At 40.3% G+C, this 19,423-nt stretch overlaps 1 long non-coding RNA gene and 1 pseudogene across 3 annotated transcripts in view; one reads left to right on the top strand and one right to left on the bottom strand.

The window, feature by feature from the left end:
• LOC118634715 overlaps positions 1-19,423 on the bottom strand; it is a 121,533-nt gene that overhangs the window by 89,948 nt on the left and 12,162 nt on the right. For 2 of the 3 annotated variants that reach the window (XR_004960392.1, XR_004960390.1), the window contains exons 2-3: positions 6,056-6,213; positions 4,467-4,561 (exon numbers count right to left, since the gene is read on the bottom strand). This is a non-coding gene — a long non-coding RNA (uncharacterized LOC118634715). Of the gene's footprint in view, positions 1-4,466; positions 4,562-6,055; positions 6,214-19,423 lie in introns of those variants that run through there. The other variant, XR_004960391.1, reaches the window with a different exon arrangement.
• LOC118634710 lies at positions 11,869-12,553 on the top strand (annotated as a pseudogene).

Genomic DNA, 19,423 nt, shown 5'->3' with positions numbered 1-19,423 from the left:
GCAGGCCGATGCTCTAACCACTGAGCCAAACCGGCCAGGGCTATTTAAGTCATTTTCAATCGTTTTTTTTCTGTGACTTGTAACAAATAAAGCATATTATTTAGATTATGGAGGTTAATCTCAGACGAAACTATTTAAAGGGATGAAAGTGGGAGCCTTCTGGAAGCAATACTGGGGATAATGAGATGTGGTGTTTATTCATCTTGCGCTATTATACATTGTAAAGAAGATATATGCACTACTCGAATAAAAATTAAAAAAGAAGTTCTGGTCAGTTGACTCAGCAGTTAGAGCGTGGCCCGCAGACCAATGAGTCATGGATTCGATTCTGATCAAGGGCACGTACCTCAGTTGCGGTTCATCCCCGGCTCTGGTGGGGTCATGCAGTTGGCAACCAGTAGACATGGCTCTATCACACCGATGTTTCTCTCTGTCTCTCTCTCCCTCCCTCTCTCCCACTCTATCTGATAAGAAGAAGAAAAATATCCTCGGGTGAGGACTAAAAAAACAATTTAAAAGAGAAAAGGGACAATCTGACAACTTAATTCCATGCCCACATCATGGTTTTCTTGATTTACTCTGACCTATAGTACAGGAAGAAATGACAGCTAAATGCAACAGTTCTTCCTCACTCTTATTTCAGGCAATCACCAACTCTAGCTGCCTATTGAAGAGCTTCCTGAGTGAACCTCATTCTCTTCCCCTTGATCTACTGTCTGTCACCAAGATAATCACTCCAAAGGGCAAATATGATTGCATCCCTCTTCTGCTTAAAATCCCTTATTGGATTCACATGGTTTCTACAAGATCCAATCCAAATTCCATAATATGGTATCCAAGGCTCTTTGTGATCTGGCTCCCGACACTCTCTCGCATGTATATTCCAGATATTCTGAAACTCTTGCTTTTCGCTACACACCCATGTCCTCTCAGCCCGCCACTCCTTGGCACACACTGTTTCTTTGGTTTGGAATGTCCTTCCTCACTAATCCCTTTTCAGCTACTTCTTCTGTGAAGATGTCTTACTCCCCTAGTCCTTCTACAACTCTCCAGATATGGATCAGGGATCTAAAGCCTCCATTAGCACAAATTATACTACACAGCACAAATCATATACTGGAGTCTGAATTCAAGAAAAATCTATAAAAACGAAAACAGTTTGGGAACTCATTTGATGGCAAAAACAGAACTGAACTATTTAGATTTGTAATTTGAATGTATTCCACTTTGTGTGAGTGTCCACTAAATCTGTTACAGAGTACTAATGGGTTCCATTGCAGAATGGAGCCCCAGGCCCCTGGTGGTCTCATGTGACTGTAGCACAAGCACCTGTGGCCCATTCCAAACATGGCTACTATAGTATTTCTTGTCCCACAAGCTCTACAACTTGCACTACTCATCAAAAAGTGAGGTCGATTTGCCCCTTGAAACTGGGAGTGACTTTATAACTGCCTTGAAGAAAGCAGCAAAATGACATTGCTTTTTATTACTTTTTTATGACTTCCAAGGCAACATCATATAAGGTGATATGCTTGTCTTCCTTTCTCTCCCAAAATGTTTGCCCTGGGAACCAGTCACCACATTGTGAGGAAGCCTGGCCACATGGTGAGGCCACATGTCGGTGTTCTGGCCCACAGAGGTCTCAACCAACAACCAGCATCAATCACCAACCAGCATCAATTGCCAACCAGCATCAATTGCCTGACATGCAGGTGAGTGATGCCTTCAGGTGATGCCTGTGCTGGGCATTCAGGTGCCCCAACTGTGGTGCGAGTGGAACAAGCTAGTGCAACCAAGTCCTGACCAAAATGTAGACTGATGAGAAAAATTAATGTTTTTGTTGTCTTAAGGCACTAGGTTTTAGGGTAATGGTTCTGGGCCCATAAAAACTAAAACTCCATCCTATAAATTTGAGAAAAATGTGAAATATTATGAATTCCAAAACCCATCAAAGGTTTCAGATAACATGTGTGCACTCTACTTGTGCATCCGGATATCCATTTCTCAATGGAATTAGAACTTGAGTACTAGAACTAAGTCTTCTCACCTGATACTCTCAGAGCCAGTGTCTAAGACTGGGTGAGTCCTCAAGGCCTGTCCATTGAATTAATGTTGAATGAATCAGTAAATAAACACAGCTCTAAACAAATGGTTATTTTGAACTACTTTCTTGGAAGATTCTGGTTTCATTCAACTCAATTCATTGCTCAAAAATCACATAGAAAGACTTATTTGTACAATTATCTTCAGTTGATGAACTTTATAAAGAATTTCATTAATTTTCCTATCCTGTTTTTATCCAAAAGTGTTATCTACTACGATTACATACTTTATCTACCAAAATATGTTCCAATTATCATTGGCTGTTTCCAAAAGTTAAATGCATCTTTAAGGATGAAGATTTTCCATTACTGGGGATAATAAATATTTTGACATAAACTCTGAAGGTTATTCCAAAACAGGAGATCCCAATGTTTTGAACAATGCAATGTTCAAATACAATGCATTGATGCATAGATGCAATGATTTTAGCACCCATGGTGACAACTTTGGAAGAAAAAATTCCCATTAATCTGGAGTAAAAGTTCTACTTTGCATGACAAGAACATACTTATTTATCTCATGATCACACATCATGCCACACATACAGGGGTGGGCAAAAGTAGGTTTATAGTTGTAATATACATAAATAATACAACAATTAATAAATAATAATACAAGAATAAACTCTGTTTCACGTACTCATAACTTTAAACCTACGTTTGCCCGCCCCTGAATATTTAACTATATGAGGGAAAAGAGGAAATCAATACATAATGTCATGAAGACATGACTAGATAATGTTGGCTTTTTAATGTTCCTGTTGGGAATAACTGTTTTCACTCTTCCCATGAAATGTTATAACGATAGAATAAATGAGGTACTACTTTTGCAGTTTTGTTGCCCAACACTGGGTCAGAATTTAATGGGTTCTTACTTCCCTGCTTTTCCTCCTTCCCTTACTTTGTGTACATGTCATAAGCTAGTTTATGTAGATATGTAGACATATCTCAGGATTATTCACATTAAGAGGAAACATCACGTGACAGCAAAAACAGTCTTTAGATAAATATAAATATTAACCACAGTGTCTGAAAAATATGTAAGACAAATCTTATAACCTAGAGCAAAACTTCTTGAAAATCTTTTCCTTTCTCCTCTCTGATATGTCACTGTCCTCCCCCCCCCCCCCAGGAACACTGCCTCAAGGCCCCCTTCTTTCTCTACATATTCCTCCCAACTCCTCCACCCCACATGACCCCTTCCATACGCACATGACCTTGTTCTTTTTCTGCTCTACCTCTCTCATCTTCTGAATCCCTTCTTTTGTCATCTAGCCACTTTTTGAGATCAATCATACTGGCCTTGGCTGCATTTACTTCCTTCCCTCTTCCATGAACCCGGTCCCATGCAATGCTGGGACCAGGGAATCGGTGCAGGTAAAGACAGAACTCTCCTGTTCAAGGTGAGGAGGGGGGAAGGCTGTGCATCCTCAAATATTAATTTTCCTCTTGTCACACCAACATCTTACCAGCAAAATACATTCCACTTAATAGGAGTAGTAGGATGGGTAATCTTAACCAGATATACTGCTAGGACATCATGAGGTACAACATGACCTAGCTATAAAGTCCAGATGAACAGCTCAAGGATCACATATTACTGATATATGTTGCTGCAGCCCTGCTGGGATCTGCGTAAATGGTATTGATTTCAATGGATGCATAAAGCCCTGGCAGGTGTAGTTCAGTTGGCTGAGCATCATCCCATGCACCGAAGGGTCACCAGTGGGAGGCAACTAAAGGTTACTGATCAATGTCTCTCTTTCTCCTTGTTCTTTGTTCTCCAAAAATCAATAAAAACATATTTTAAAATAATAATAATAAATGTATGCATAAAGTTTCATGAGGAACTATGTTATTCCTGAGGTCCTCCTCATTTTATCTTATACCTCAGCACCACTTTTCTAGGCTGAGAAGGAAGTTAAAAGCTCCAGACATTGACAAGAACCTAGTAATGAAAGTCAACCACTCCTTCCTGTATCCCCAACCCCTGTCCAACTGGTGTGGTACAGTGGTTAAGCATTGACCCAGGCACCAAGAGGTCACCAATTTGATTCTGGGTCAGGACACATGCCTGGGTTTTGGACTTGAACCCCAGTAAGGGGTGTGCAGGAAGCAGTTGATCGATATTGATGTTTCTCTCTCATCAATGATTTTCTCTCTCAAAACTCAATAAAAACATATTTTTTTAAAAGCATTCACTTTTTTTAAGTTTTTATTTATTCATTTGTTTCCCAATTGACACCCTCCTCCCCCATCCCCAGCAGTCTCTGAAACAGCAGGATGAGACAGAAGCAGTCTGGAGCATTAAGAAGCTTAAGTAGCTAAAGTGTTCTATTGATTTTCTACAGACAGAGACCCAGTCACCTTGTCCTTGAAGAATCTATGGTTCTATAGCCACATGGAAGTTTACTTGTCAGCATACCCTGTATAGATGAGCTCAAATGTGTTCTCAGTTCCTGGAAAGAAATTTGGGAATTTCAAAGCAAAATGTTGAAAGGAATGTTTCAAACTCTGAAGGAAATCTGCATGGCCAAATTGAAAAAACATAAATCAAAGATACTACAATAAAATAGAACTACACTACCTGAAAAACTTGAAGAGGGGTGAGGGGAGGCATCAGCCAAAGTGCCCCCCTCCCCCCAAAAAAGTTATGAGGATGTAAAGTACAACATAGGTAATGTAGTCAGTAAGATTATAATAACTATGTATGGTGACAGATGGGTACTAGACTTACCTTGGTGACCACTTCATAAGGTACAGAAGTGTCTAACCACTATGTTGTACACCTGATAATAGTAGAATATTGTATGTCAACTATAGTTTTAAAATAAATTAGTTAGTTAGAAAAGCTCATGATTCTTTTTCTTGAAAAACACTAATATAGACTGAGTAGAAAAGTGAAAATCTAAAGTGATAAATACAGTCTAATCTGGCTAATTCTCACTTTCTTATCTTCAATCTTGATCATTCTCATAAAAAAAAGAAAAATAGGACTCTCACCCTAATTCTTCAGAGACTGAAACAAGTGCAGTGTCACATCCTTCATAGGACTAAATCATTATTCTAAAAGAAAATCTGGAATCTAATTACAATGTATTTGTTATGTAATTATAAACTATATCAGTCACATTAGTAAAAATTATTAGAAGTGCAAAAATGTATCTATGTAGATCATTAATTACTAATAATCAAATTATAAAACCAGATGAATCACTAAATCACCCAAGTTTCACAGCAGATATCCAATTTATTTATTTTTCCTTTGCTGTTTTTTAAAACTACATTACCCCCATAAGATACAGGGCTCATCAAAGCAATCTTGAGCAAAGTTCCACTACAAAGGATCCTGCAGATGAGATGAGACCCTTTGGTCACCCCAGGGGGATGGACAGGGCGTATGCCGTTGAGGGGAGCAGCCTCCATGGAGGGTGATGAGTGCTGAGCCGCCTCCTGTGCCCACAGAGATTCCCTGCTGCCCCAGTGTTTGGGGATTCACAGGAAGGCAGGGTCAATGAGGAGACTCAGCCTGCGTGAAAGCAGAGCTGCCCTGAGAACAAAGCAGGGAAACAGGGAGAGGCCCCTGGAGCAACTCAGATGAATGAGATCAGCTGAGGTTCTGGAATGAAGGCCCAGCAGTCACAGATACAACTGTCCTGCTTGTGCCTTCTCTGGACAAGTCCAAAAATTATTTCCCACTTTGAGCTCTATGTTTGAAAGGAATGTTATTCTGCTAAAATGTGTCATCAGAGTGGTGATGGTTAAATGTTATGTGTCTACTTGACTGGCCATGGGGCACCCAGATTAAATGTTACTTCAGATGAGATCAGCAGTTGAATCAGTGGACTCAGTAAATGGCCCTCCACAATGTGGGTTGGCATCATCCAACCCACTGAAGGGCTGAATAGAACAAAAAGGCAGAGGAAGGAGGAATTCACCCCTTTGCTTCCTACCTTGCCTGCTTGAGCTGGGACACTGGTCTTCTTCCCTTGCACTAGGACTGACACCATCCTCTCCTTTGGTTCTCAGGCCTTCCAACTCAGACTGGATTACACCAACAGCTCTCCTGGGGCTCCAGCTTGCAGAAACAGACCGTGGGACTTCTCAGCCTCTGTAATCATGAGATTTCCTCAAATGAATCTCTTTATGTAGATCTTTGTCTATATCTATGTCTACATCTGTCTATCTCTACATCTACATCTATGTCTGTATCTCTCCTATTGGTTCTGTTTCTCTGGAAACTCTAACACAAGAGTAAAAACAAGTCCACTGAGCATCCTAGATGGAAATAAACCTATACCCACCCAATCTGGCAATCTCCTCCTGCATTAACCCTCTCCCTATCCCACATATCCATCTGAACTCCAACTCCCATTTTCATTTAGTGTTTTAGAAGCGATGGTCCATGTGAAGACAACAGCTCTTTCTCATTTTAGCAGTTAACCAAACTGTACAGTCACTGAAGGCAGGAGCTGTATCTCAGAGATCTGTATTTCCTACAGGGCCTAAAACCTAGAAACCAGTGCTCTATACACAGGTAGGTGTTTCAGTGAATTAATGAATGCAAACTAAATGCTAATGTTTAAGAACACTAGTATTGCATTATTAATCTCAAAAGTCAAAGAAAACTGAATCACAGAGAAACCATCATGCTGTTTATAGTTCTCACCCAGACTCCTTTAGAATGAGACTGAAGTACAGGTCAGGGAAGTGTGGAACAGACTGCAGTCTCCAAGCTATCAGTTTGGCCCCCTTCACCAGCATTAAATTAGCCATGGTAAAATGAATAAAACTGCTGTCAGCATGTTATACACATTAGCAAAAAGAACAAATGAAATTACCTTTTTTTAAAATCCTCATCTGAAGATATGTTTTTATTCATTTTAGAGATAGAGGAAGGGAGAGAAACAAATGTGAGAGAGAAACATTGGTCAGTTGCCTTTAGCCCTAACCAGGGATTGAAGTCAACCTAGGTATGTGCCCCGACCAGGAATCAGACAGCAACCTATTGGTGTACAAGACAATGCTCCAGCCAACTGAGCCACCTGGCCAGGGTACAAATGAAATCATTTTGACAAAATCTGTCTCTCTTCTATAGAATTGCTCATTTGATCTTTATCTCAAACCTTCTTTGACATGATTAATAAAAGATTGAAAACTGAAGATATGAGACACACAAAAACCTATTGGATTGCCCGGCTGGTGTGGATCAGTGGTTGAGCATCGACCCATGCACCAAGAGTTCGCCAGTTTGATTCCAGTCAGGGCACATGCCCAGGTTGTGGGCCTAATCCCCAGTGGGGAGCATGCAAAAGGAGGACAACTGATGTCCTCTCTCATCAATGTTTCTCTCTCTCTCCCTTCCTCTCTCTCTAAAATCAATAAAGAAAAAAAATATTTTTAATAAAATAAAAACCTATTGGATTATCTAGTCCACATTTTAGGCCACATGTACTAGAATGTGTTCTCTAGAGAAATATTTTCTATAATTTTGTCTAATCCTTTTCCAGTAAACTTTCTCTAAATGTTTTGTAGTCTTTTCAAGAGCTTATTCTAGTTAGACGCATCTTAGATACCTGACAGTTTTTCTGAAACTTCTATTTCAACTTGTGTTATTTACATTTTGTCCCATTACTCCTGGTTAATCCCTTTTCCTGTCACTTTATTGTAGACAGTGTTCATATTCCTTCTTAGGCATAATTTAACCATGCTTCACAGATTAACTTGAGGAGACAGTATGGTATAAATTACAGAAAACAGTGATGTATAAAGACATTCCGTGGTGAATAAATTAAAACATTAATTTCAGACATATCAAACTAACATTTTTAAAATTTGTGGTTCTTATAATTTTCAGACCTATTTCGAAAGTCTTTGGAATGGGGGAATTAAATGGAAGAGATTAGTTTAAAACTTCTACTTTCACTTTATAGGTTGGAGATCAGCCAGTGCCATGAATATTTAAAAGAGGAAAAATCTTAAAAGGTAATTTAACACAGCGGTCCCCCTCAGACTTAAGATGCTGACATTCAGACATACAGGTGAAAAAGACTGGGTTTAACAACTCATCAGACATAATCACCACCAATCTGGTACTTAACAGAGAAATAAGACTACTGCCAATCAGAAAAGAACCTTATCACTCCTTGAGTATATGTGCAGCTTGGTACAATAACCCTGAATTGACTGAAGAAGTGAACATGTTTATCACAGTGTAAAGGGAAGAGTTAAAAAAAAAACCTAACTCCAATTTAACCAAAATCTCTATGGAGAAAGGAAAACATTCCTAACACAGACTTTCCTGGGATCCTGGTGTTTCTGATTTCCACAGGAATACATGGAACTGGCATCAATGCACACACACAGTGCCTTTTTAAATAGTAAGATGGAAAAGAATCAAGTATATCCTCATTCCCAGTTTTACTTTTCTTCACAGATTATTTATAACATATTTCATTTATTTTGTTTATTGCCTATCTCCCCTAGCTCCCCACCTAGAATCCAAGCAGCATGAGAACAGAAATGTTGTTTTGTCTTATTCACTTCAGTATCCCCAGGGCCTAGAACACTGCCTGACCCATAGTAGGCAATTAATAAACACTGAACAAATTAAATTTGGCACTGATTTCTCTTATTTAAAAACTCAAACAGAAATATATCGTGCATATTTCTCTGCTAAAAAGTAGACCACTCCCCTCCAAATTGTTATACTAATTAGAAGTTTTTACATTTCTAAAGGTAGGCCTTGAGATAGTATTAATCCTTAAAATATTACCTAGGAAGCATCTCAAATCTGACCATCTAATTAATGGTACTAAAGATGAAGCTCCATGAAGACAGAGGCAATGTCTCTATTTTCTATCAATATCAGCTTGAGACATGGACCTGGTGTGAGGCAATACATAAGAGGCAATCGAAATAGCTAACTGTGCTAGACACCGGCCTCAGCACTCACATGCACGCATTCATCCATTTACTTTTTATAACAATTCCACGTGAGGGGTACATTATGATCCCTCGATTTCAGATAAAAAACATAAAGCATAGGGATTAAATAACTGTTAGTTATCAATGTATTGTCTCTCAGCTCCAAACCCACCCCTCTTTGCCCTTTGCAAGCTGGAGCTGGAGGAATGTTGGGCTATGCCAACAGAGGGAACCAGAGGGACACTGCAAGGCTGCATCCCCAGGAAGACCCTCCCTTACAGGTCTGACCCTCTATGGTCTTTATTCAATGTGGGAGCCCAATGGCCAGTGTGATAGAGTCCCAGCTATACCTTGATACCTTGGTCCATACTCCCCTCAATGGTCCCTTCTTCTGCAGACCAGCTCTGGCCCCATTTCTTGAAAGTATTTTACTACCAGGAAGTTGCATGACCCTCTAGTAGCCACAGCTTCTCTGAAAAGAACGGAATCTGAAAAGGTGAATCCTCCCCTTGTCTTTAGTTCCTTTATTGTCCCCTCTCCCTCAACCAAGAGGCAGAGGCTATACTATGCCTTCTGTACCCCTTAGACACGTTTACCCGTTTTCACACTAACCCCCCTTCTAGTTAACAATTCTTACATTTTTATTTATTTTTGTGTGTGTGTGTGGTACATGCCCCTAGCTGGAACCGAACTCGGGATTCTCTGGTCCGCAGACCAATGCTCAACCGCTGAGCCAAACTGGCCAGGGCAACAATTCTTTATATTAAATTATCCCTGGATATAGTACTGGGAGTGTACTCTTATATCAGTACCCAAATCGTCCAAGATTGTGCCAGTAAGAATCAATCAAGCAGGGCTTCAAACCCAGGAAGTCTGATACCAGAGGACACACTCCAAACTATGATACTACACTGTCTCAAACATTTGGGATAAAATCCAGGCTAACTTCTCCTATGGCCTGGACCCACTTTTTTTTTTTCTTTATTGGTTTTATAGAGAGAGGAAGGGAGAGAGAGAGACAGACAGACAGAAACATAGATGAGAGAGAACATCGACTGGCCTCCTCCTTCATGCCCCCCACTGGGGATTTGGCCCACAACCTGGGCATGTGTCCTGACAAAGAATTGAACCAGCGGCCCCTTGGTAAGGTATTCAATTTCATTTTCTCAATGAACTAGCATGGATTAATACCATATGACCCTAAATTTTAATATTTTAAATTACTTTTACATGCAAGACTTTACTGAAACAACTTTGTAAAAGTATGCCATTATTTTTATAAATAAAGAAACTGAGACTCATAGATATTAAAATTTGGCCTGGGTAGTTGCACTTATTTCCAAACTCCCAGCCAGAACTTGTCTATAATATGACTGTCTTGCCTTGAGCTTTAGTTATTCTGGAGTTAATCTGACTAGAAGACTTAAAAATGGATCTCCAAAACATCCACATCCCAATCCTTGGAGCCTGTAAATATGACCGTATATAGAAAAGGGTTACTATAGATATGATTACATTAAGAATCTTGAGATGGGGAGATTATCCTGGAAAATTGGGTAGGTCTTAAATGCCACCACCAGAGTTCTTAATAGAGAGGCAGAGGGAGACTTCACACACATAGAGGAGGGGTATTGTGAAGAAAGAGGCAGAGACTGGATTGATGTCGCCACAAGCCAAGGAATGCCTGCAGCCTCCAGAAGCTAGATGAAGCAAAGCACAGAAAGAGGCAAGGCACAAATTCTTCTGGTAGCCTCTGGAGTTAGCACAGATCTGCTACCATCTTGATTTTGCCCCAGAGATAGTGATCTCTGACTTTTGGCTTTTAGAACTGTGACACAATAAATTTCTATTGTTTAAAACACCAAGTGTGTGGTGATTTGTTGTGGTAGCATCTGGAAACTATTACTCAGATGAATTCAAGTTTAAAAGAAAAGTATGCAGGCCCTGATTGGGTAGCTCAATTGGTTAGAGTATCATCCCAATACACCAACGTTTTGAGTTCCATCTTTAGTTAGGGCACATACAAGAATCAACCAATGAATGTACAAATAAGTCAAACAAAAAAATTCAATGTTTCTCTCTATCTGTTTTTCTCTCTCTCTCCCTCCCTCCATTCCTCCCTCCCTCCTCTCTCTACCTAAACATAAAAAAATATTTAAAAAATAAAAAAGTTTACAGAAAGCCTTGGTCAGTGTGGTGCAGTGGTTAGTGTCAGCCCATGTACAGAAGTGTCTCGGGTTTGATTCCCAGTCAAGGGCACATGCCAGGGTTGCATATTCAATCCTCAGCCCACATTGGGAGTGTGGGAGGCAATCATTCAATGTGTCTCTCTCACATCAATGTTTCTCTCTCTCTCTTCCTCCTTCTCCTTTCCTCTCCCAACTTACCCCTCCCTCCCTCCCTTCTACTCTCCCTCTAAAAATCATTGGAAAAAATATCCTCGGGTGTGGATTAAGAAAAAAAAATTAAGTATATAAATAGAAAATAATTTAGTTAACATGACATAAAATGATCTATAAACCCAGCTTCACAAAATTTCATAATTTTAAGAACAATGAGAATGAAACCATAAAGTACAGATTGGGAGAAGATATCTACTATACAAACATCCTTCAAAGGACTTATATCTAGAACCCAGAAAGAACTCCTTCAAATTAATTCAAAAGACCAACAATGTAAAACATTTTAAATGGGCAAAAGACTTGAACAGGCCCATTACAATGAGGATTCTCAATGATAAATAAGTATATGAAAATGTGCTTCCCATCATTGATGAATTGGGGCATCACATTAAAATCCCAAGAAGAGCCCTCCGATGCTTGGTCTGCATCCGGGGAACATGGCAGCGGCCGCGAGGGCCTGGTGGCGGGGGCTCGTGGGGGCTGTGGCGCTGCCCAGGGTTAGGAGGGAAAGTGCCGCAGCGGACACGGGCCATACCCACTGTCAGACCACAGAATGATATGGCCCACAAACAGCTCTCAGCTTTTGGAGAGTATGTGGCTGAAATCCTGCCCAAGTATGTCCAGCAAGTTCAGGGATCACACCAATGCACAATTCATATCCTTGGCTGACTTGACAGCAGTCGACACCCCAACCCGCCAGAACCATTTGGAGATTGTTTACAACCTGCTGTATCTGCGCTTTAACTCCCAGATCCGTGTGAAGACCTATGCAGATGAGCTGACACCCACTGAGTCCACTGTCTCTGTGTATAAAGCAGCCAACTGGTATGAGAGGGAGATCTGGGACATGTCTGGAGTCTTCTTTGCTAACCACCCTGACCTAAGAAGGATCCTGACAAACTATGGCTTTGAGGACATCCTTTCTGGAAAGATTTCCCCTTGTCTGGCTACGTTGAGTTACGCTATGACAGTGAGGTGAAGCGGGTGGTGACTGAGCCAGTGAAGTTGGCCCAAGAGTTCCTCAAGTTAGACCTGAATAGTCCATGGGAGGCTTTCCTTGCCTGTCGCCAGCCCCGAGAGTCTCAAGCTTGAAGCGGAGACAAGAGACCCGAAACCAAGTAGCTCCAGGGAAGGCATATGGATCCTGGAAAGCACCTTATCTATAATTGAGTGTCCATGTAAATAAATACCTACTTAGACTCACCAAAAAATAAATTAATAAATAAAATAAAATAAAATCCCAAGGAGAGCCCTGGACAGTCTTGCTCAGTGGTTAGAGCGTTGACCTGTGGTGCAGAGAGACCTGGGTTCGGTTCCCACTAAGGGCACGTACCTCAGATGCAGTTTGTCCCCAGCCCTGGTTAGGTCGTGCAGGAGGCAGCCACTCGATGTGTCCCTTTCACGTCGATGTTTCTCTCTCTCTCTCTTCGTCTCTCTCCTTCCCACTCTATCTGAACAGAAAATGGAAAAGTGTCCTCAGGTGAGGATAAAAAAAAAATCCCAAGGAGACAGGGATTTACTACTACACCCCTGATAATACCCTGTGTTGATGAAAATATGGAATAGCTAGAACTTTCATACACTGCTGGTGGGAGTGTAAACTGCCATAAGTACTTAAGAAAACTATTTGACAGTATCTACTAAAGCTAAACATACGTATATGCTATAATTCAGAAATTCCACCCATGAATATATACATGAGATTAAGTGTGCTATGTCCACCAAAAGAAGTGGACTAAAATGCACAACAACATCCATCAACAGAATGAATGAAAACGTGAGGTATATTTCTATAATAAAACAATATACAGCAATGAAAAAGAGGGAACTACTCCTATATCAACAATGTGAATAACTCTCACAGACATAATGTGGAACAAAATAAGCCTGACACAAAATAAGACACACTGCATAATTCCATTTATATGAAGTTTAAGAACAAGCAAAACCGAGGAGAAAGAAATGACAGCGGAGTGAATGGAAGCTACACAGACCATCTCCCAGGACCAAACTGGAATTACAATGAAAATAAAGACAAATCGTCAGGAAGGGGCAACAGAAAGGCAGCCTGGAGGACCACATAACCAGGGACACTGACTCAATCCTGGTAGGCTTGTGAGGACACGAGTGGGGGCCGGTAGCCCACGGTCAACAGCGGCCAGGGCTGGGACCAGCGGACTCCTCTGGGACCACGGGACTCAGCTGGAAGCTGCTGCCGCCTCAGCTGCATACAGCGAACGCGGCAGAGTCCTGCATACTCGGAGGGGTGCCACGCCCTCGGCTGGTGCCCCAGACGCGGCCGCCCTTAGCTGGAAGCAGTGCCTTCGGGTTAAAAGTTCCAGGAGGCTCCACAACGCAGAGTCTGGACAGAAGCTAGATTGGCAACAGCCACTCACCTTGGGCTCCAGCAGAAGGAGGACAGACTGGACTGGAACTGTGTGAGGACACTCGGGATTTGGAGGTTGCTCAGAGCTTTTGCTGAGTGCAGCCATACAGGGCTGTGGTCATCTTACTCCTTCCAAGGGCCCTGGGGAGAGGCGGTGGCCCCTCCCTCGGAGATTCAACCCTACCTGGTGGCCACTGAAATGCTAAGTGAGGCCCCTTAACCACTAGCATCTGCCCCACCCTCGGGAAATTCTCTTACACTGAGCAACTGAGGCAACTCAGAAACCAAGGTTCTTCAGGTGACCTCTACTAATAGCCTCCAGGCCAAAAAAGCTAGAGGGTAACTACCATTCCCTGGGCTAGCAACTCTAACCAGGAAAGTTAAGACTTGACAGTGGTGTTTAAAGTGGGTCCTCCCTACCTTATCAAACCCAGGAGAGGGAGCCACAAACAGCAGAACATCAACACACACAGGGAAAATATGGCAGACTCCAAAGCCCACTGTGATAGCCAAAATGGTTAAAAACAGAAACAAAAGTCAAATGAAAGAACGAGAGACCTCTACCGAAGATGAGATAAATGAGGTGCAGTTAAGCAAGTTAACAGAGCTAGAATTCAGAGCCATGATCTTGTGGAACCTCAACAGCATGAGTAAAGACATAGAGATGCTGAAAATAAGCTCATTGGAAATTAAAAACCACCAAGAAGAGATAAAAAATGACATATCAGAAATGAAAAACACATTGGAAGGTCTAAAAAGCAGAGTAGAGGAAGCTGAGGACCAGATCAGTGAATTAGAAGACAGGGTAGAAAAAATCAACCAAACAGAAAACGAAAAGGAAAAAACGATTAAAAAACAGGAAGACAGCTTAAGAGAACTGTGGGACAACTGAAAACGTAATAATATTCACATCATAGGAGTGCCCGAAAAATAAAAAAATGAGCAAGGCTTAGAGAATATATTCAAAGAAATAGTGACAGAAAACTTTCCTAATTTGATGAAGGAAGAAGGCATTCAAGTTCAAGAAGCACACAGAGCCCAAAGTACGAAGAAAGCAAACAGGCCCACACCAAGACACATAGTAATCAAACTGCCAAAAATTAAAGACAAAGAGAGAATCCTTAAAGCAGCAAGAGATAAGCAACAGGTTACCTACAAAGGAAACCCCATAAGGCTCTCAGCTGACTTCTCACAAGAAACACTACAGGCCAGAAGGGAATGGCATGAAGTAATCAAGGTCATGAAAAACAAGGATCTGAATCCAAGACTACTCTACCCAGCAAGGCTATCATTCAAAACAGAAGGTCAAATAAAGAGCTTCCCAAACAAAAAAAGCCTAAGGGAATACATTAGCACCAAATCAGCACTGCAAGAAATGTTAAAAGGACTGCTGTAATTAACAGGAGAAATGGGAAGAAAAATAGAACCACACTAAACAAAAATGGCAATGAATAAGTACATATCAATAATCACCTTAAATGTAAATGTATTGAATGCTCCCATAAAAAGACACAGAGTAGCTGACTGGATAAGAAACCATGACTCATCTGTATGTTGTTTACAAGAGACCCACATCACAACAGAAGACTCACATAGATTGAAAGTGAAGGGATGGAAAAAAATCTTTCTAGCAAATGGAAAGGAAAAAAACACTGGGGTACCAATACTCATATCTGATATATTAGATTTCAAAATGAAGGCCATATCTAGAGGCAAAGAAAGCCACTACATAATATTGAATCTATCCAACAGGAAGATATAACCTTGATAAACATATATGCACCCAATATAGGAGCACCAAAATATATTAAAAATCTTCTGGAGGACTTCAAAGGAGAAATCAACAGCAATACAATTGGAGGAGGGGACTTCAACACCCTGTTGACATCACTGGATAGATCCTCTAGACAAAAAATTAGCAAGGAAACAGAGACTCTAAATGAAGCACTAGACCAAATGGATTTTATAGATATCTACAGAGAATTACACCCCAAAACTACAGAATTCACATTCTTCTCAAAAGCACGTGGGACATTTTCAAAGATAGACGACATGTTAGGGCACAAACTAAGTCTCTACAAGTTCAAGAAGACTGAAATCATATCAAGCATCTTCTCAGATCACAATGGCATGAAACTAGAAATCAATTGCAAGAAGAACATACAAAGGCATTTGAACACATAGAAGCTAAATAGCATGTTATTAAACAATGAATGGGTCACCAAGGAGATCAAGGAAGAAATCAAACTTCATGGAAACCAATGAAAATGAAGACACAACAACACAAAATCTATGGGATGCAGCAAAAGCATTTCTGAGAGGGAAGTTCATAGCACTACAGACCTACCTCAAAAAAGAAGAAAAATCTCTAATAGACTATCTAACCTCACAACTTAAAAAACTAGAGAGCAAACAAAAAGAAACCTCAGAGCAAGTAGAAGGAAGGAAATAGTAAAGATCAGAGCAGAAATAAATGACATAGAGACCAAAAACACAATTCAAAGAACCAATGAAACAAAGAGCTGGTTTTTCAAAAACATAAACAAGATTGATGGATCCTTAGCTAGACTCACCAAGATACAAAGAGAGAGAACCCAAATACACAAAATCAGAAATGAATGAGAAGTAACAACTGACACCACAGAATTACAAAAGATCGTTAACAACTACTATGAACAATTATATGGCAACAAATTCGACAATCTAAGCGAAATGGACAAATTTCTAGAAACACATAGTCTTCCAAAACTGGGCCTGACAGAGATAGAAAACTTGAACAGACCAAAACAACAGAAGAAATTGAAGATGTAATCAAGACTCTCTCAGCAAACAAAAGCCCAAGCCTGGATGGCTTCACGGGGGAGTTTTACTGAACATTCAAAAAAGAATTAATACCCATTCTCCTCAAACTATTTCAAAAAACTCAAGAAGGAAGACTTCCAAACTCGTTTTATGAAGCCAGCATAATTCTAATTCCAAAACCAGAAAAAGACACTACAAAGAAAGAAACCTACAGGCCAATATCCCTGATGAACATAGATGCCAAAATCCTGAACAAAATACTAGCAAATCGGCTCCAGCAATACACCAAAAAAATTATACACCATGACCAAGTGGGATTCATCCCAGGGATGCAAGACTGGTACAATATTCGCAAATCAATAAACGTGATACACCACATAAATAAAAAGAAGAATAAAAACCACATGATCATATCAATGCATGCCAAAAAAGCCTTCGACAAAATCCAGCATCCATCTGATAAAAAAGCTCAGCAATGTGGGAATAGAGGGATCATATCTAGACATAATAAAGGCCATGTATGAAAGACGTACAGCCAACATCATACTCAATGGGCAAAAACTCAAAGCATTTCCCTTAAGAACAGGAACACGGCAAGGATGCCCACTTTCGCAACTCTTATTTAACATAGTACTGGAAATCTTAGCCACAGCAATCAGACAGGAAGAAAAAATTTAAAAGATCTAAATTGGAAAGGAGGAAGTGAAACAGTCATTATTTGCAGATGACATGATACTATATGTAGAAAACCCCAAAGGCTCCATCAAAAATTTACTAGACTGAATAAATGAATTTGGCAAAGTAACAGGATACAAAATTAACATCAAGAAATCGATAGCATCTTATACTCCAATCATGAACTCGTAGAAAGAGAAACTAAGAAAACAATCCCATTTACCATTGTGGCAAAAAAATTAAGATACCTAGGAATAAACTTAACCAAAGAAATAAAGGACCTATTCGCATAAAACTACAGGTCATTGCAAAAAGAAATAGAGAAAGATATTTAAAAAAAGTGGAAGCACATACCCTGTTCATGGATTGGGAGAATTAACATCATTAAAATGTCCATATTACCCAAAGCAATCTATAGATTCAATGCAATCCCCATCAAAATACCAACGACATACTTCACAGAACTAGAACAAGTACTTCAAAAGTTCATATGGAACCAAAAAAAATACCTCGAATAGGCACAGCAATCTTGAAAATAAAGAACAAAGTTGGAGGGATCACATTACTAGATTTCAGGTTATACTACAAAGCCACCATAATCAAAACAGCCTGGTACTGGCACAAAAACAGGCATATAGACCAGTGGAACAGAAGAACCCAGAAACGGACCCAAGGCAATATGCTCTATTAATATTTGACACAGATGGCAAGAGCATACAGTGGAGTAAGGACAGCCTCTTTAATAAATGGTGCTGGGAAAATTGGACAGCTACACGCAGAAAAATGAAACTAGAACATCAACTTACACCCTACACAAGACTAAACTCAAAATGGATAAAAGACTTAAATGTGGCTCATGAATCCATAAAAATCCTATAAGAAACTGTAGGCAACAAAATTTCAGACATCATATGCAGCAGAATTTTCACTGAAACATTACCTAAGGCAATAGAAACAAAGGAGAAAAGGAACACATGGGACTACATCAAACTCAAAAGTTTCTGCACAGCGAAAGATACAATCATCAAAACGAAAACACTACCCACTGTATGGGAGACCATAATTGCCAATGATATATCAAATAAGGAGTTAATTTCCAATATATATAGAGTGCTCATACAACTCCACAAAAGGAAGACAAAGAACCCAATTAAAAAATGGGCAGAGGAACTAAATAGACACCTCTCCAAACAGGACATACAAATGGCTGAGACATATGAAGAAATGCACATCATCACTAATAATCAGAGAAATGCACATTAAAACAACAATGAGGTATCACCTCACACCTGTCAGAATGGCCGCCATCAACAAATCATCAAACAAGTGTTGGCGAGGGTGTGGAGAAAAGGGGACTCTAGTACACTGCTGGTGGAAATGCAGACTGGTGCAGCCACTATGAAAAACAATATGGTGTTACCTCAAAAATTTAAAAATTGAACTGCCATTTGACCCAGTTATCCCACTTCTCGGAATATACCCTAAGAAGCCTGAAACACCAATCAGAAAGAATATATGTACCCCCATGTTTGTAGCAGCACTATTTACAATAGCTAAGATCTGGAAAGAGCCCAGTGTCCATCCGTAGACGAATGGATAAAAAAGCAGTGGTACATATACACAATGGAGTACTACGCAGCTGTAAGAAAGAAAGATCTCTTATCCTTTGAGTCTACATGGAGGGACCTGGAAAATATCTTCCTAAGTGAAACAAGCCAAACAGAGAAAGCCAAGTATCATATGATCTCACTTATTTGTGGAATATAATAAACATAACAGTCTGAGGAATGGGGTAGTTAGTCCCAGAGATGTGGAAGTGGGGTACAGACTGACAATCCCCAGGAGAGGGGGTAGTGGGGGAGAGATAAATCACAGAACTTATATGCATGTATGCATGAACAGTGGACATGGACATCAAACTGGGGACAGGGCAGGGAGGGAGGGGGAGAGGGGAATCTGGGGGGGGGGGGGGAGAAACATCTGTAACAAAAATTAATTAATAAAAAATAAATAAATAAATAAGAACAAGCAACACCAATCTATGGTGGTAGATGTAAGAATTGTGATTTCCTTGGGGTGTTGAGGGACCACAGGGGAGCCTGCTGGTATGCTGGAAATATTCCCTTTCT

This window comes from Molossus molossus, unplaced genomic scaffold, assembly GCF_014108415.1.
Source record: "Molossus molossus isolate mMolMol1 unplaced genomic scaffold, mMolMol1.p scaffold_m16_p_1, whole genome shotgun sequence".
NCBI lineage: Eukaryota > Metazoa > Chordata > Mammalia > Chiroptera > Molossidae > Molossus > Molossus molossus.
This window is presented reverse-complemented; position numbering and strand designations above follow the sequence as displayed.